We start from the raw sequence: 20,529 nt of genomic DNA on the forward strand, positions 1-20,529 counted from the left end.
TGATCCCCCAGGAGCTTCCACTCTAGAGGAGGCGCTTGCACAAGGAAGCATTTGGGGTCAACACTGTCAATCTTCACACCTAAGAGCATTTGTAGACTCAAGCAATATCCTAGTACCTGAAATATGTGGTTGTAAATAGGTGGCCCATGTGAAAAATTAGAAAACAAAATTCTTTTTTCCTCAGTCTACTAGGTTTCACTGATTAGAGAAAGAACAATTTTCTGAATAGTAGAGATGGGCTGGAAGAGCCTCCTGCTTTTTTCAGGGCAGCCAAGAATACAGTCAGGGAGTTTCTCAGGCATGGGAAGGGCCTTATTCAGCAACTTTTACTAAAACCCAAGGTATATTCAACCAGTCAGGGAATGTGGTTGGATAAGATTTATTCAGAATGCTTTACATGCAGAACTAACCCTGGGCATCCCTCCAAGGGTCCAATCATTCCTTGTGAGTCTTATTTTTGCCTTTCAATCATATGTCCTTAATTTTTCTGACTCACCATGCCAGTTCTAAAATACCTTCTAGTGTTTCACTGGTACCCACCATCCGCCTCTCTCCAACATTTTCTCATGTCCTCATCACATCTTCTATTGGAGTCAACCACTATGGCCTGTATTTTATTCTTTGTCCTATTCTATGTTCATCTACCAGCTTTTCTATTTTTGTGAAAGTTCAGCAAAATGTTTCTTTGTTCATCTCTCTTTCTCCCACTTGCGTCATTCCCAATTCATGTCTCAAAGAGTGCCTGCAAGGCATCCTTTACACACGAAACACATGCCAACTTCCTCAAACACCTGCATCTCTCCAACCAAACCCCTTTAGAACGTCTTGCCTGGCTACATATCAGAGAGATGCCACCTCATCTTACAGAAACATCCTTTCCTACAACTCCTCCCCCAAATGAACTCAGCACAGCAGAAGCCAAGATCATTCAGAATGGCAGTTTCTTTGTCTCTGCTCCGTGGCCTTCGAACAGCTGTTTCCATGGGGGCAATTCCTTTGTCTTTCTGCTCCACGATCATGCGGTGCACAGGCTGGGAGGGTGCAGTCTACAAAGGCAACTGGGATAGACCAACCCATTTATACAGATAGTGAATTTATTATATGTATTACCCTTTGGTACCCTCGAGATAGGAAATTCAAACAAAAACTCTTAGGTAGCTTTGAGTTGGAATTGAGTTGGAAAAGGGACCACAGACATCTGTAAAGAATTCTTGACAAAGGAGAGAATCCTAAGTGGAAGTGACATAGGCTATTCCAAATCGCCTTAGTGGGTGTTTTTGCTTGTGTGGTTATTTTTTCCTCTTACATGCAACAGAGCCACAGTTATGCTAGGAATGATCCGACAGCTTCCGGGTTTTCAGTTTCCCCTGTTTGCATGGTGTACCCTACTCTTTACCTGCCTGTCTGCCCCAGCAGTCAGGAGATGACTCCCCAAGGATGAATAAGAGATGTAGATTTCATCCTCGGTGCCCTAAGTTCAGTTTTGGGAAGGACAACCTGAGTCAGGGGCTTGGCATAAGTACTGACTGAGTGCATTAAATAATATACAAGTCTGTTTTTATCAATAAGTTAATAAAAACAAAATATTTTCTAATTTCTTATGTGAATTTCTCAGTTTTCATTATTTTTGTTAAGCAAATATTTCATGATCATATTTCCAAAAGAATAAATGGAAATAGAAGTGTGAAAATCACTCTTCACCACCTCTCTCCCTCCTCAGGGGAGCAGTGTCTGTCCATTGATTCCCCTCAAAATGTATGTACATGCACACCTGGCTTTTATCAATAAAGTGATAGTATAGTCATTGTTCTTTGATTTTTTTTTCATGTAGTAATGTAATATAGAGGTATTTCCATGATAAGATACATAAAACTATAGCTCATTCTTTTAAGCAACTTTTAAACATTTTATAGAATGGAAGAACAAAAATGTATTTAAAAATATCCCTTCTGATAGATAGCTAGGTGGCCCTCAATTCCATTATTACAGAGCTTGCTGTAGTTAATACATTTATAGATGGTTCTTCATGCCCCTGCATATTCTTTGAGAACAGAGGACCTCAAGGAAGAATTGCTAACTAAAACATTTTAATGTACATTAAAATGTCGATCAACACTGACTAACAGTATATGAAAATGTTCTTTCCTTGAACCCTTAATAACGCTTAGTATTATCAATTGTTTTAAGAATATTGCCAATCTCTGGCAGGAGTGGAAGAGAGAATCTTATTATTGTTTAAAATTGAATGCCTCCATTATTGGTAAGCTTGAACACCTCATATGTGTGCTTTTTGAATTTTTTTTCTGTATGCCTGGTTTGTTTTTTATTTTGGATTGGAATATGAAAACTTTTATTTTTACAGAGGTTGTATTGGCTTACAATGTTATTTGTGTTTTAGAGGTACGGGATCCCCCATTTTATGTGTTATTACTACACCACACCCACCAACAAAGCACTCACAGTCCATCACCTTAGTCAACTGTGCTCCCTCCCCATGATGTTCTCTCCATTCCCCTACCACTCGGCTTCGGTAACTTCTTTTCTACTATTATCTTTCCTGCGTTTGTTATTGGTGTGGTTTTATATTTGTTTGGTTTCTCTATATTCCACATATAAGTTCACCATGCAGTATTTATCTTTTTGACTTATTTCACTTAGCATAATCTCTTCTAGCTCCATCCATGTTGCATCAAATTTTCCTTTTTTAATAGCTGAATACTCTTCCACTGTGAATATATGTACATTTTCCAGTTCTACTCATCTGTTTTGGGGCTTTTCAGTAGTTTCCATAGTTTGACTACTATAAATAATATTGCTATAGAGGCCTCCTTGGTGGCACAAAGAGTGAAGACACAGCACTATGAAGCTATCCACAGCCTCTGCAGCACAAGTTCAATCCCTGACCAGGGAGGTGACCCACATGGTGCAGCAGACCTCTACTGTCTCACCCCTTGCTTCCCTCAGCAGTGTATTTCAGTCTATCTCCCTGTTCTGCTCCCCACTCTGTCTCTGGTGAATCCTCTAAACCCCCATACCTCTGGCCTGTACCCCAGTTCTTGTATGCATAAAGTTTAAACAAAATCAGTGCTATAATGAACAAAGAAGTGCACATTTCCCAACAATAGCCTGATCAAAAAATGGGCAGAAGAGCTAAATAGGCACTTCTCCAAAGAAGACATACAGATAGCCAATAGGCACATGTAAAAATGTTTATCATCACTGTTTGTTAGGGAAATGCAAATCATTCCCACAATGACGTATCACCTCACACTCTGAGAATGGCGTATAGCAAAAAGACCAGAAATAAGTGTTGGTGAGGATGTGAGAAAAAAGAAACCCTCATTCATTGTTGGTGGGAATGTAGACTAGTCCAACTTCTATGGAAACCAGTATGGAGGTTTCTCAAAATATTAAAAATGGATCTATCATATAACCCAGCAATTATATTGGGGTATTGATGAATATGAAGATGCACTGCCATACTAGTCCTTACTAACATGCACCCTGATATCCTAATATGCACCCCTCATAACATACTCCATCTCAGAGTCATCTTCTAAAAGAACCCGGCCAATGGCAAGATGCTTGGCTTCATCACAATGACCTGTAGGAGCATTTTAGATATTCTGATACAAAATGAGTGTTGCAAATGTAACGAGTTCCAAACTCGCTAAGCTAGAAGTGAAATTCTCATTTTTCCCTCACTTAATTTGATTTCAACCCTTTCCACTAGATGGCAGATGCTGAATCTCATGCTCAGTCATTATTACTCATAGGGCATAGGAGTACCAAGGGTGTGGGAGACAGGATAAATGATCTTTAGTGCCCTTTGGTCCACACTATCCACTGAGAAATTCATCAGGAACAAATTCTTGTTCTTGATCCTTTGCTTAAAAGCTGAATCATCCTTTGTTCCCATTCAAGGTGACCTTCCTTGCTACTTCAGTGCACTGTTTGTGCACTGAGATAATTTGGCTGAGTCATGCATGCTGAATATGAGACAAAGTGATCATCCCAGATACAACACAGATAGCTTCCCTTTCTCACCCCAACATGTAATTGGGTTAAAGGGTAGAAACATTGGGGTCTTGTCAGTGCCTGAGCTCCAGGTGGGAAAACAGATGTAAGACACTTCATTTCTGATTTTTTTTTGTCTCTCACACTCTCCCCCTTCTCCTCCACCAACAAACACAGGTCCCTGCAACACCAGGTTCAGCCCATGGCAGAAACAGGTAAGATATCTTTCTCAAGCACCCACCCATTTCTCAGTTTTTATTTCCCTTTCAACTCCTCTTCTTCCCAAAGCCAATAGAATCTTGATCAATTCTATTGAGAAGCAAGACAATCAAGTCGAATCTTGAAATTGAGATGGTTACAAACACATTTTTACAAATAGTTTTTCTATGTCACATCTTGGGCTTTTGAAATTCTCAACCACAGAACTAACTCCTTTGTTCTCTGCATTTTGCTGTGTCATCTATTCTACGAGGCAATGAATATAGAATGCCCCTGTGCTGCCAATATGAGGGGGGCAGTTGATGGGTGAGGAGGAGGTGTAGCAGGAAGTTAGAAGAAAAATCAGTTATTATATCAAAATATTATTCCACTGTGCCAATATTCCCTTTACTTTTCTTTCAACTTTGTTTATGGAGTCTTTTGTCATGCAGGCATTTATAATTTTTGTACAGAAAAACCTGTCAATCTTTTCCTTTATAAATTCTAGGTTTTGTATCTTACTTAGGAAAGTCCTCCAATATACAAATTAAAAATATGTTCTCTGATATTTTCTTCAAGAATATTTTCCTTGCCTTAAACTCTTCAGTTCCTCTTGAATACATTTTTGTACAAGATAAAGAAAGACAGAAAAATTCTGTTTCTGTCTCTCTCTCCTCTGCCTCCTTCCTTTCTACCTTTTGGATAGACAATTACAATTTTTCTAATACCATTCATTTAATAATCAATTCCTTCTCCACTGATTTAAGCTGCCATCTTTATTCCAAGCTAAATTTCCACAGGTACAAAATCTTGTTCTACTGAAAAGACACTTCTCCAAAGAGAAAATGCAAATGACCAATGGGCATGTGAAAAAATGTTCAACATCACTAATTATCAGGCAAATGCAAATCAAAACCATAATGCGATACCACCTCACACCAGTCAGAATGGCACATATTAAAAAATCTGGAAACAACAAATGCTGACAAGGATGTAGAGAAAAAGGAACATTCTTACACTGCTGGTGGGAATACAAACTGGTCCAGCCCCTATGGAAAGTTGTGCAGAGGTTTGTCAAAACACTAAAAATGCATCTGCCATATGATCCAGTGATCCCACTCCTGGGAATATACCCAAAGGAAACAAAAACACTAATTCAAAAGGAAACCTGCCCTCCTGTTGTTATTACAACACTGTTTACAAAAGCCCACGTATGGAAAGCACCCAAAAGCCCCAAAACAGACAAATGGATCAAAAAGGTGTGCTATATGTACGCAAAGGAATACCACTCAACAATCAAAAAAGACAAACTCATGCCATTCACAGCAACATGGATGGAACTGGAAGGGATTACGCTAAGCAAAATAAGTCCAAAGGAAAAAGATAAATGTTGCATGGCCCTAGTTATATTCAGAATATAAAGAAACCTAGAAACAACCCAAATGCTCCAGAATAGATGACTGGATCAAGAAGATGTGATACATATACACAATGGAATATTATTCAGCAATCAAAAAGATAAACTCATGCCATTCACAGCAATGTGGATGGAGCTAGAAGGGATTTTGCTCAGTGAAATAAGCCAGAAGGAAAAAGAAAAATATCAGATGGTTTCATTTATAGTAGGAATCTAGGGGAACCAAATAAGACATCAGTGTAAAAAAATAATAACAGTACAAAACACAACAAAGCAGAAACAGACAATTATAAACCAGAGACATCCTGTAGGGGAGGGGGAGGGAGAGGGATCAGAGGGAGGGAGGAGCACAGGGGACTGAGATGATGGTGCAGGGGTGCACTGGTGAAGAGCAATGGGGCTTCCCAGGTGGTGCAGCGGTTGAGCGCTGGGTTGCAAAGCTGCCCGCGGCCTCTGTGGCACCGGTTCAATCCCCGGCTGCTCCCAGACCACCGGAAGAGGGTCCCACATGGCACTCAGACCTCTCCTGCCACCCGCTTCTCCCCTCAGCAGTGTACTTCAGTCCTTCTGCCTGTTCTGCTCCCCGCTCTGGCTCTGGTGAATTCTCTCACCCTCCTGCACTTCTGACTGTACCCAGTGCTTGTATAAACAAACAAACAAACAAATAAAAACAAATAAATAAACAAAACATGCCTCTATAAAAAATAAATAAATAAAAATGAGCAATGATGAAAAAAAAATAAAGAAAAGAATAATGAAAAAAAGAATATAAAGAAACCAAACAAAGGGTCAAGGAAAAGACAAAACTTGCAAACTGACCATAGATCTGAGGCCTACAGCAGGGGAGGGGGAGGAAGAGGGGTCAAAACAGGGGAGGGAAGAGCACAAGAGAATATGGTGATAGGTCATAGGTGATAGGGTGGTGGGAGAACTACAGAGACTACACCTATGGGGACAGACATTACTGTACAAAAATGAACAACAATGGAAGAAAATGAACTTAGAGGGAAAAAATAAATCTTGTTCTAAACTCTGTAACCTTGAACATTCCAGCACAGAATAAGAGGAAGATACGAGTTTTAAGTTTTGCTCTTTCGGTTGGTTTCCATTCCTCTGTATATTTCACAAAGATGAATGCGAATCTATTCACATTGTATTCCCCATAGAAAGAAGAGGTTACAGGTTCCCTGCCCCATCCAAGAAAAGGTGGAGCTGAACAGCTAGAGGAGGCTAAAAAGGGCTTGGGTGAGAAGGCTGGAGGACAAGACCTGGAGGAGGCAGATGAAGAAAAAGCCACTCTTGCTTTTCAGCCTTGGCCTTGTGTCACTGACTTGGGAGACATGGAAGGAGACATGTGCAAATCAAATCCGTGGGGAGGCTGCCAATGGCAGTCTTTATTTTGACTTATGTTTTGATTTTGCTCTTTTCCTTCCAGACTAGTCTGGCCCCTTCTGCCCCTTTCCTGTGGGTCCCCACCACAAAGTGCCTTAGACTTGTGGCAAAGTTTTGGGCCTCAGCAGTCCTGCTTTGGGTCAACTCTGTGTGGCTGGGCATTTATGCATGAGGGGATGGGTAACTGTGGGTGCTTGTTTTGGTAACTATATTCCCTCTCTTCTCTTTATTGCGTACTAATTTTATTGAAGTTATTTTCTTTTGAAGGTCTTAAGCATTAAGAGTATGTTTTATCTTTATGTAGTAGATGGCAGAACCCATTTAGAGCAGACAGATTTGGGGTTCCTGGGGTGCCCCTCAGCCTGCTTGGTAAAAGATCTAATGTATCTAAACAGTAAAGATAATGTGTTTTCATGTGACATCCCTCTAAATTTAAACAAGTGAATTCATTTTTGATTCACCTCTAAAGACCAGTGAACTCCTTCAATTTTGAAGGAAAAAAATGAGTTATGCTGGATTCCTAAGAGATTTTAAAAGATCATTTTGAATATATGTAATTTTATTATAGAATGAGACAGCATTGTACTCTTTTTATATGCTGGTAGATACATTTTGAAATGTATTCGATGAGTATTCTTTTATTCAGGGTTTCTGCCTATTGAATCAATGGCAATTCTGTATTACTAAAATATATTCTAGTTCATCTAGATATTCAAAAGTATTGGTATAAAGTCATACCTAGCATTTTCCCTGTATTTAATATTTAATTCTGTTTTCTTTCTTTTTCTAATGTTGCATGTGCATTTCCTTTGATTACTGAAGTTTGAGCTCTTATCTATTTTATCAGTCTCAAATAACCAGATTTAATGTTTATTGATCAGGTTTCCTGATTTTATTGTTACTTCTTTTATGACTGTTTATGGTTACTCATTTTTTCCACTGACTTGACTGTTCATTTTCAAACTTTCCTTGTAGCCAACAGAGGTCATTTTCTAGAGCTCTGGGTAATGAAACTGCTAGGATTTTGAGAAAACATTTGTTTTCCTCATAAAAAGGGGTGAACAAAAGCTAATATACTCTTGAATTTTCTCCCGCTTCCTGCTTGCAATATGAATGCAGTATCTGGAGAAGCAACAGACATCTTGAGGGATAAGGCAAACACTAATAGAATTGTAAAGCTATTGGTCCTGGTTTTGCTTAACCCCCAAGCCAGTAACTTTCCATTGTTGAACTTTTTTAAAATCAAGAAAAGCAAAAACAGGGCCTCCCCCGTGGCCCAGCGCCCGCAGCCTCTGCAGCACTGGTTCAATCCCCGGCTGCTGGCGAGGGTCCCACATGGCACGCAGACCTTTCCTGCCTCTCGCTGCTCCCCTCAGCAGTGTACTTCGTCAGTCTGCCTGCTCTGCTCTCCCCGCTGGCTCTGGTGGATTCTCTAACCCTCCAGCGCTTCTGACTGTACCCAGTGCTTGTATAAATAAATAAATAAATAAATAAATCTTTTAAGATAAATAAATAAATAAATCAGAACATGCACATTAAAAAAAAAAAAAAACAAACTATAGTTTTCCTCTGGCCACAATGCATATGATTTAATACATAATATTCTCAGTTTTTAATAAATACTTAATAATTTCCATTAGAATCTTCTTTCAAACAGGATTTTTCTCTTTTCAAGTTGTTTCCCTTATTTCTTTGTAAATTTCTAAATTTGTTGTATTTTGATCTCAGAACATGATCAGTAACATTCTGACCATTAAAATGTATTGAGATTTTTTTTTGTTTGTTTTATTGAGAGAATTGACATACATCACAATATCAGTTTAAGGTGAATAGTCTAATGGACTGACTTACATATACTGTGAAGTGATTACCACAATAAGTCTAGCTAGCATTAGCAATGTATGGAGCTTTTTACCCGAAGATAATTGACTTGCAAAAATTCCATTGTGCTTGAAAAAGATGAGCATTCTCTATTTTTCAACTCAAAATTCTCTGTTTCTCATATCTTTTTCCTTCCCTCTTCCTGACCTCTTCCCTTTCCCTCTCATTTGCCTGTCTGCTTATATTTATCTATCATCTATCATTGTTTGTCTCATTTGCTATATATATTTTTAGATAGCTGATTTTGTTTTTAAAATCTTCTTGACTTTGTTTTTTTTCAATTTTTGCTCTTTTTTTGCAAGCTGTACTATTATTTTTACTCTAATAGTAGAATTATATTTCTCTTTGCATAGGCAGAATTTTTTATTTTTTGAATATTTTGTTGGTTTCACTAAATCTCAGACTATTATATCTTGTTGGATTTAACTTCTACCCTATGAATGCCATTCTTTCTCATGGTTAGTCTTTCCACAAGAACTCCTGTTTCTTTTGATATTAATATAATTATCTGTACATGTTTTTCTTATTTTCCTAGCATATTGTTAAAATTTCCGTACCACTTTACTTTATGTGTATCTTTACTAAATAGCCTTAAAATCTAGTCCCCAATCTCCAAATCCCCATTTTAATATGCTCATATATATTGGTAGTGAAGGCTTAATACTTTTTCTAATTATCTAACTCTATCTTTTCTGTCATTCTTGTTGCTTATTTAGCCCTCTTTCAGATCTTTTGCTATATTTTTACAGTCTTGTTCCTTTTTCTTTTCTTTCTTATTATTTTCAAATAGTCTGGAAGTTTTGCATTATCTTTTAATTTTTCTGAAGATTATCCAGACATCGTCAACACACAGAATTAAATATATTTTTTTAATATATGGAGTTAGTCATTAGAATTTTCCTTCCTTTAAGAACACAGATCCTTAGCTTGGTTTTGATTATTTTGTATTCCCTGTCCCAGTGCTGTCCATATTTGAGTTTTAGGTTTTAAATATATTTTTCACAAAGCCACAGATCAACAATTATTCAGATTAAGTTGTGCTACTGGTTTCTTTCTACTATCACTTGTATCATATTGGCATTTGTCTCCTCATTGTCTTGATATTTTTATAAGATTTATTTATTTATTTATACAAGCACTGGGTACAGTCAGAAGCATGGGAGGGCGAGAGAATTCACCAGTGCCAGAGTGGAGAGCAGAACAGGCAGACTGATGAAGTACACTGCTGAGGGGAGCAGCGGGTGGCAGGAGAGGTCTGTGCACCCTGTGGGACCCTTGCCGGCGGCCGAGGACGTAATTGATGCTGCAGAGGCTGCGGCAGCTTCACAGCCCAGCGCTCAACCTCTGGGCCACTGGGGAGGCTCTTGATTATTTTTCTAATAAACATCATGACCAGTAACACACCCTGCTGTTTCCCAGTATCTAGGAAAGGTATCACACAGCATGGAGACTTACATGAGGAATTTCTGGAGCCCAACTTCTGCTTGCCCTCTCACTGTGCTTCCTCACTCCCCAGGAACTTTCCACTCTGCCTAAACTTTGGATTTCATCCTGATCTCTCTGCCCTCCACCCCCTACCTTGGGTGGCATGAGCAACAAAGGAACAAACAAACAACTTGTTTTGCTTTAAGCCACTGACATTCTAGAGTTTTTCTTTTGTGTCACTGTCAGTTGATTAAACAAGATTATATTTAAAACAGCCAGTTCAACAACCCACCTCCACTGCAGACAACTTGAGGAAAAACTCCCAATTTCTTAACATTTACCCTTGCAAAATCTAGCATACAGCAGGTGCTCAATCAGTGCTGTCCCTTCATGGTGCATGTGCCCCCTGCATGTCAGGGAAGAGTCCTTACTGTACCTGGAGAAGATGCAGAGTTATCACAATGCCCGGATCTAGCTGGCATCTAATAAATACTTGCTGATGGTTTGATTTATGAATACTAGTCTTTAAATCTCTCTAATTTGATGAGAAACATAATAGTGTTCCATATTGCATTTAAAGGAAATAAACACATTCAGTATTGATGTGTCATAACCAATGTTCCTCTGAAGCAAGTACATCACACAGTGAGGGCGGAGGGACAGAACTCCTGGGTTTGTTTGCTGGCTTGATTATATCAATACACTTTGATCTTTTCACTGCTCACTTTCCCCATCTGTAAGATGGGGAAGAAAAATAAAATTGAGCAAGACACATACCCTAATAATCCATATAAACATTAAAATTCTGATTGTAGTTCCAGTATCTGCACTTAGACTGAACTATGCAAATGAAGTAAACATAGCTGCAGAAAAAGTGGGAGGGTGTGTGTGTGTGTGTGTTTGTGTGTGTGTGCGTAGAAACTATTCTTGCAGCCTTTATTAAGAATCACACCCCCTTACCCCATGTAGGGGCCTTACTAGTGCAGTGACATTTCTACACATAGTTCATTTCTCATAACATCAAACACCAACATGCTCGTTAAAGCCATTTTTCCCCACAGAAGGCTTTGCCGCTGCGTGATATTTCTGGACTGCTATACAAGGCATGGCTGTGTCTGTGTGTGCACATTTTTATTAACAGGGATGGGAATTTGTGTCTTAAGGACCCCAGAATCTCCTTTTCCTCTAGGAACAGGCTCCCTCCCCCTTTTGAATGGGATGAATGCCGGGAAGAATATTCTACCTGAAATCTCTTCTTTCACATGTCAGTATTCAATAGTAATGTTTTTCAATATTTTGTCAAAACGTACCACCCCCCAAAAAACTGTTCTAGAGTAAATGCAGGAAGACCTATTACAGGCCAACTCATCAAGTTTAGAATCTACTCTTAATTAAAAAAGTACAAACAAATAAAAGGAAGAAATCAAAGTTAGAGTCAGTAAAAATCAAAGCTTTAATGTAAAATCAATCTTTTGTTTACTTTAAAAAGTACCTTCCCTAAAATAATGATGTTTTTCCACCTGATTGCCAAAGAATGTTCTTCCAGTAGGAGCACTAGTATCTTCTGTGCCTATTGTGGGCCCTTGGTTTTACATCTGCACTCTGTTTAATCCTATGAGGTTGTTTTCACTCCCTCAGCTCACTAATGAGGCTTCTGCAACTCAGACAGCATAAGGGTGGTATAAGGAAGAGCAGTTAGCTCAGTGGGAACAGGGGAACTCAGCTCATGCTTCCCATAGCTGCCACCCATCCATTTCACCTCCAGGCCTCTAGTCTGTCTCGATCGATACTTACTCGATACTTCCTTCTCTTTAGGGTGTTCTTTTTGTTAATGTTTTCATTGTTGTCATTACATTACTGGTGTGTATTTTCTGCCTTGCACTGCATTAGATAATGAAGGTCATGCCTGTACCCGCGGAGGGAGAGTAGGGGCCGGGAAACCTGGGTCCCAGCCCACCTCCATGGTCACCTCACCACTTTTGACTGGGAGCCTCTCTCTGCATCTTCTCTCTCTTCAGGAAATCCAAGTCCTATTTTTAGTCCTGTCACTTCTCTGAGATTGCTTCCAGGTGTAGCATGCGATCATTTTTTCTACCTCCATCTCCTATCCAAAACCAAGGTTCACAGTTGCAAGACTGGAAATGTCTTAAGAAAAGAGTATGAAATAAAAAAGGCAAACATGCTTTGAAATGGAAATTTATCTTAGAGAAAGATGCCCAAGTGTTTGTGTTGTACTCTGTCCACAAATGATATTCACAGAATAATTTGTTTGCAAGGGACTTCAACATTCATTTATTTTATTTGCCTACCATTTAGCTCTGATATCATCCCAATCTAAAGCTTGTACAGAATGGTGGGAACGATCTGCACACAACAGACAATGGAGCACAATTCTTAGCGAGACAAAGGGCAGAGTACATGGGTGGGTGGCTCAGAGCACTCAGGAATGATTCCGGCTACGGTCTCCTTCTTTCTTCTTCTGGGCATAAATCAAGGACTCTGTCTTTCTAGGCTGCCAATTCAACACCTTTTATAGGCACTTAATTCACTCAAAAATTAAAAATATATACATACTCTTTACAGAAAGTACCATTATTCTTCAGCATGACACATGATTTGATTTTAAGCCTTTATATGTCTCTTCTATATCCTACTGTGGGCTAGAATCAGTCAAATGTCTATGATGAATAGCCATCGCTGTCTAGATAGTCACCTCCCCCCCCCACACACACACACAAGCTGCTGATACCCTCCTTGAAGAATCTTTATCTCCCTAACCCCTGCAAAAAGCCATCAATGCAGCTTCTGGGAGCAAAACACGAACAAGTCGGGCATTTGATAAGAGGATTGCACGGTGTCCTATTACCATGAGGCTTCCAGCCTTGCAAAGCAATATCCAGAATCATAAGAAGACCAAGTTAGTGCTCATTGCTCCCTTGCTCAGACTCTTGGGTCTCCCTTCTCATCCCCTACTCCCTTGTCCCCACACTCCTCATGCTACACACTCTCCTGTTCTTACTATCACCCCTTCTTTCATAAACCATGCTTTGCACACAAGATGGAACTCCTCAGCTGGGCATCCAAAGAAATAGCAACCTTGTCTCCTAAAGTCCAGAGAAAACACCTCAGCAATAAGCATCCTGAAGGCACCTGCTCTCCTTAGGAAGTTCTTGTTGAATATTGCCCAGCACAGGATTTCCTCCCTCCCAATCAAGCTGATGATAAAGCCAATTATATAGGATATGTATGTTTGACATTATGCGAGAGATTTCACCATCTTCATTTTGGTTAATTCACAGCAACTTTGTGAAGTAGATGTTATTATTTCCACTTTTCAGATGAGATGAGTGAGATGAGATGAGAAAATTGAGGTTATCAGAATTGAGCTGGTAAGTGGAATTAGGTTCAAGTCTGGGTCTTCTGATTTTTAAACCTTACATTCTTTTTGTTGTACTTCCATGTCGATTTGCTTCTTTTTGAGACGATAATGATAATTCATAGAAATCAAGTCTCAGATGACTGTGCCTGTAATTCCAGTTTGAAAACTCTCCTTTTGTGGACTCATGAATTTAAATTTCTGAGTCCTTAATTTCTGTGCTGCCCAGTTAGACTTTCATTTTCATATCAGCTTACAATGAATTATCAATAAATAGGGAACTCTCTCGTGCCAAGTCAAATTCTCCAATTAGACCCACAGAGTTCACACATTATTTACCCCAGACCCATTCCCTTCACATCAAAAGTGACCACATAAGGGGACCACGTCCAAGATGCCAGGAGAGTTCCTTGCAAAGGCAGAGCCTGTCTTCCCTCCATGCCTTTTTCCCTGCCTGAAGTGACTTTGCAAATCTGAGCTGGACCACGTTCAACCCCAGAGGTGAGGAGGGCAGGCTGGCTCCCCCTCCTCCAACAGGCAAGCTCTTCCCAGCATCAGGGTATGTGAGATCACCCACGGTACTGAGCCGGGCTGAGCAGGCCACAGCGGGCGGACTGCAGAGCAGAGCAGCGGCTTTTGTTAAGTCCTGAACATTATTTCAGTGCTGCTCTTTAGATTTAAGCTCCCGCAGTTCTTTCCATAATAGCTGAGAGAAATAAAAAACACTACCCCACACCCCCTTCCTCCTTCCCTCCCACATACCACACATTCCTCCTCCTCCTGCTCCTCCTTCTGGCCCCAGATGTGTGCATGATTGTCCACCCCTCCTCCTGGGGTGGGAGGGCTGTGGTCAGGGTTCAGTTGGCATTTGGACAGCAGGGCAGCCAGGTCCCACAGTGACCTTCCAGGACTTACTGTCTGGATGGGTGAGGTGACAGGTGTGCATGGGGGCAGCTTAGAGAGAATCAATCCCTGTTTGTACTAGCTCACCGCACACCGTGCAGAATCTTAAGCTACCTGATGATGAACGGTTTATGAAATGCCATCCTGGCTGCCCTCTCCTCAGAAGTTAAAGACCTCATCTGTTTCCCTTTCTCTATTCCTTATTTCTTATGCCTTATCTGCAAACAGAAATCATTTTGGTAGTAAAATTCTCTTAACTTCAATAAACACGAATGGTAGGAGAACCTCACACTGCCTAGAATCAGGGGTCCTGATATCAGGAAAGGACCCTTCATCCTTCTCTGCCCCTTGAACTGGGAAGTCGATGGTGCAAAATGTGTATCTGGTGAAATCCAGAGACAAATGGAGACCTGCGGATACCTGATTAGAGTATCTGAGCCTTTCCTAACTCAGAGAAAGGCACTTTGATTTTTGAGTAAGGAACTACAATTTCAAGGTACCCCTTGAAATCACTGCATCTCCCAATCAGTGTTTCTTTAGTCATTGACACTTTTGTAGTAACAGAAATCCCTCATACAGCTGCAGCCCACCCCCATAGAGGAAAAAGATAACCCACTTTTTTGGGTAGTCACGGCAATAGAGATTCTCAGCTCCAAGCTTTGAAAGACCTTTGGAACTGACTTGAAAGACTACATTGGAAAATGGCAAGCAAAAGTACTGATGCATCCTTGTGACCCATTGTGTTGGAGCCTGGTAGAACAAAACCCTTGTGTGCATAGTCCCGGACGAGCTCTCAGTCTTTATTACATCACTGAGCTGCCAAGTGAACCAACAAGCTGATGTAGGTGACCTGGTACTAAGTCCAGGAAAAGGAGAAGAGACGATATCTCCTCCAGCAAGAGGTGGACCTTGTGCTTTTCCAAAACTTGAAGGGCCCTGGGAAATTTGACTCTACGGTAAAGTCAAGCATGGGAAAAGATAGAGCTCTCTAGATAATTTAGTGTGGAGCAGCAACCAGAACCCAAATTAGACTCTTGGTTCAGCAACCCCTCAAGATGTATTTTTCCTGAGTGAACAAAGTACAGTTCTGAGACAACACTCTGCAGGAGTCTTAGTTCTCAGCAATGGCAGCTCCTCCCCGTGACACAGGTAGACCATAGAGGTATCAGATAGGTTAAAATAGTACAACAAAAGAAAGTGAGTTGATGGTTTTGATGGATGGTAATGGCTGTAATGGAGTTATAATTGCTCTCCCCATTTCAGACACAGAGTTGACATGACTCCACCAAAGTCCCACAGCCTCCAGGGACAGAACTGGGATATGAACCCCGCCAGAATGAACTTCAGTCTGTGCTTGCAGCCAATGATGGTGTGTCTGTGGAGGGTGTCTGTGTGGAGGAGGGTCAGAACACTGTGCTAGGTTTCATATTTTTATCTTTTAGATTTTTTTCTTGCAACACAGTGTGGCAAAATGAGGGATCTCAGGTCTTCAGAGCCCAAAATTTATGTGGCGTATTTTGACTCTAATTTTTAATTTATCGTATCCCTTGCCTGCAATTTTATTTCTGTCTTTAGGTCTAGTTTTGACCTCACTCAAGGTGTCTTGTGGGTGGCGCAATGGTTGAGCGCTGGGCTGCGAGGCTGCCGCAGCATCTGCAGCACCGCTGGTTTGTTCCCTGGCTGCCGGCGAGGGTCCCACAAAAAAAAAAAAAAATATGATAGGAATGCCTATATCTCTTCTTTGCATTCAGATAAAATTAATGACGGGTAGCAACCACTTGCAACTCTATTAACATGAAAAGCAACATATGGGCTTTCCTATATTTTGTCTATGGATATGTGTCATTTGGTATCATTTTTATCTCCTATGCTGTTGAAAAAGCAAAGAAGTTACATATAAGAATGTCTGCTATCTATTCCACATTTGTTACATAGGGCAATACTTCAGAGGTTAGTCTGAGAGAAGAATTTAGGTTTGAGTTCAGGCTCCATTGCTGATCTGCTGTTGAAATCAGATCCCAGGGGCATGACAGGTTTTGCAGCAGTCCTCCACCTAAGCGCAGCCTGGAACTTGAGGGTTGGTCTCTCCCTCCTGCTGCTCCAGTGGATGTGGGCAGCAGTTTGAGTTTTCCTCTAAAAGCAGCAGTTTAAGTTCTAGCCTGCTGCCAGATCACGCTGCCTGCAGGCAGTCCCTTCCTTGCAAATTAAGTCTGAGCACCTGAGCCCCTAAGGCTTTATGTTAGCAGCAGGAGTTTCCTTTTGGACCACCCAGAAGCACTGTCTCTGGGCAGTACCCCAGCCAGTGTGCAGTGGGAGGTTTCAGGACAGCTCCACTGAGGCCCACCTCAGTTGGCTAGGGAGACCCCTTCCTACAGCCAGCTCCAGGATTGTGGGAATGTGCTACTTTCAGGCAGCACTCAGGCTTCCCTGACTGCCTGTCACTGGAGCAAATGGTGGCAGGCATTCTCCTGCACCGCCACACTGCCCCAGGGCATACAGCCCTACTGAGGCTGCAGCAGCAAGATAATCCCTTACCAGAGCTTGCTCCAGCAGAGGAGGCAACAAGGCCAGGGACCCCTAGTTCAGGAGTGCAGGGAGGAGCTGGAGTGGCGGCAGTGGAAGTCCCAGCAACATGGTGCGCTCCCAGTCACCAGCCTGTCCTGACCTCAGGCAGGTCTAATCTGTGCAAGCAGCAAGTTTTCGCTTGTTATATTTGGTGTCTGAATCATAAAATGGGCCACTTAGATGTGAGCTAAATAAGCCAATCAGGTTCAATAGTAGCTCATTAATTAATTATTTGGATCAAAAAAAAAATAAGAACAAGCTGATTGGTGCTAGGTGGTCCAATCAGATACTTGGGATTGAAAATGGTCCAATTATGCTTTCAAGATGGCCTGAAAAGGGCAATAAGGCAGAGCGGGAGCCAACTTAAATGGTTCTGTTCCTGGCTTCTGAGGAACAGTGTATCAGCAGCCGAACTCCAAAAAAAAAAAACAAAAAACAAAAAACCACGAGAAGCCAAAGACCTCTGCATAAAGAAAAGGCCAACGTCGGGTGCCATCCAGGCCAGCCTTCAGACTGTGGCTGTGGGCTACTGTGGTGTCACCTCTGCAGCCCCACCTGTGAGCCCCTCCAGCTGCCACCTTGATGGGTCCTGGCCATTGATGGGACAGAGCTTTCTGGCACAAGCGGCTTTTGTGTGGGACTTCTGGACACTGCAGACACTGTTAGGTGAGATAACCAGCCATTTGTGGCCTTAGAAGCTTTCTTTCTCCTGCCTGTTTAATATACCCCACTGTTGTTCTTCCCCAAGTCTAAGTGGTCTTGCAATTGAGCACATGGGTGAGAACCCATAGACAGTGACCTCTACCCCGGCACTGTCCTTTGACCTTGTGAGAACACTGTCTACGATCTAATAGATTTTTTGACATAGAGGAATACTTTTTTTTTTTTAAGAGGCATATATTTTCATTTATTTGTTTGTTTGTTTGTTTGTTTGTTTATACATGCACTGGGTACAGTCAGAAGCGCAGGAGGATGAGAGAATTCACCAGAGCCAGAGCAGGGAGCAGAGCAGGCAGAAGGACCGAAGGACACTGCTGAGGGGAGCAGCGGGCGGCAGGAGAGGTCTGCGCGCCATGTGGGACCCTCCTCCTGTGGCCGGGGAGCAGCCGGGGATCGAACCGGCGCCATAGAGGCTGCGGGCAGCTTCGCAACCCAGCGCTCAACCGCTGCGCCACCGGGGAGGCCCTAGAGGAATACTTTTGAGGCTAGTCTGAGAGAAGAACGCTTAGGTTTGTGTTCTGGCTCCATTGTTTACCTGCTCTGTGGCTGTGGACAAGTTTTCATTGAGCTCCAGTGTCCCCATCTATAAAATGGGTTTGATAGCAGCAGCATAGTGAGGAGCTACAAGAGAAGGAATCTGGGTGCCTGATTGCCATGAAGCCCCATAACATCCCTGGGTTGCTTATCCCTGGCTTTTGTTTATGTGAGAGAGAAATAAATACATGTCAATGACATTTAAATCTCAAAAAAAAAAAAAATGAGAATAATGCTTGAGAAACATTGGCTGTCATGCCTCAGCCACAGAAAATGTTTAAAATATCGTTAGAATTATCAATTTATTTTTGTTGGCACGTTATGGATGTTAAAAAATAGCTAGTAAGTATACAGATTTATGTAGTTTAAGTTGAGACTATTAACAAACATTAGTGTCTCCGCCTTTCCAGGTAGGGGGTAAAACACACCAATGACCTATGTTTTTTCTCAGGATAAACGTGGAATGTTGGTAAAAGGAAGCCATCCTTCCTTCTGCTCTGTACTGCTATCCCTGCTGCCATCGCAATTCCAAAGCATTTAATTGCACATGTCACTATGCTGAGCCCTGCACAAAAGGACTAGTATAGAGATAAAACTCTTGTCTGTTGGGAGCACACAATATCAAGGACATTTTGATTGGCATGTGAATTAGAACTTAATGGCAGGGGGAAAATTATCTGTTAACAGAAAACACCTTTAAAATGGAAAGAGTCCTTAGAAATTATCCATTTCTCTAATTTTACAGCTGGGGCCAGGGTTCACTGTGTGCAGCCCCAGGGTTTGTGTGTAGCTGAGATTAGGTCCTAGGTCTCCTGACCCAGATGTTCCCAGAGGCACTGGATTGCACACCTACAGGGGGCACTGTTCTCTTCACACACAACTTATAGTGAAGCGCTCCTCTTAGACTTGTGAAAAATAGTATTACTCTTACCATTTCCCCTGTATGCCCATAAATATAAGCAGACAACAGATACTACGGTTCTCTGCAGTTCAAGAATATATACATTAAAGTTATGGACGTTACAAGGACGTACCAGTCCCCCATCTGAAAGTAGAGCATTCCTATGAAACCTGTAAGCAAAACTGGCTTAAAGCAAACCAGTTGCCCTTCATTTATATAGAAACATTTTTGAGCTTTCCCAGATCCAAAACAAACCTACCAAATCATATAAAGTAATACATAAAACCTAAAACCGCACTAACATATAATGAAAACAGGAATGATGTAATATATACACAGCCTGTAGAATGTAATCCCAGGAAGGAGCACGGTGGTGGTGGCTTCTTTTCCTTTGTGGGGTTCAACTGCTTCCAGAATGTTGCAAAACCAACACTGATGGTTATTTTCACTTTTTGTGGTAAAAGTGAAAATTTTCTTTGGATTCTTTCAGTTAGTAAATTAGGTACTAATGTAATACTTTAGTAAAATAAAGTGACATAACAGGGCTTTTGAAAAGTGGAGGTCTGGAAGAAATACTTCAAAATGTGTGTCTAGTCATTATGGTAGTATGAATTGGTCAGGATCAGTCAGTAAGATTCTGAGAAGGGCTATGTTTTCCAGAATGTTTGTTCATATTACATAACTTGCTTCCCATTTGAGGAAACCAAAAATCAGAATCATCATGTCCAGGGCAATAGAGTTAGAATTTGCCTCCAGAAATCAGTACACTCATTTGGTTATTTCTGGCTGATTTTTATTCTTATCCATCACCAAGGAGAAGAACGTTTGCAACTTTCTGAGGACATTTTATAACCACCCACAGTCTCCATTCTGGAAGTCCTTATGCATGTCTGACTTAAATCTGGCTTGCTGCAGCTCAGACAGCAAGCATTTGTACCCTTCTTTTTAGTGATTGTAGTTTGAGGCAGATGTTCTCTTTTGAAGAAAGTTCTGCATATTCAGACTGCATTTCTTCTCAAATCTCAGAAGCTTCCTTGCTTGCATGGCATCAGATACACATGGACGACTTTAGGAGATAAACTACATGAATAAAATATAGAAATGATATAAGTTTTCTGAAATAGGAGGGACATGGGGAGAAAATATAAAGTTATTATTTTCAAAGTCACAGAGTAGAAGGGTGATTGCGAAAAGGTGAAT

This window comes from Talpa europaea, assembly GCF_964194135.1.
Source record: "Talpa europaea genome assembly, chromosome: 12".
NCBI classification, from domain to species: Eukaryota; Metazoa; Chordata; class Mammalia; order Eulipotyphla; family Talpidae; genus Talpa; species Talpa europaea.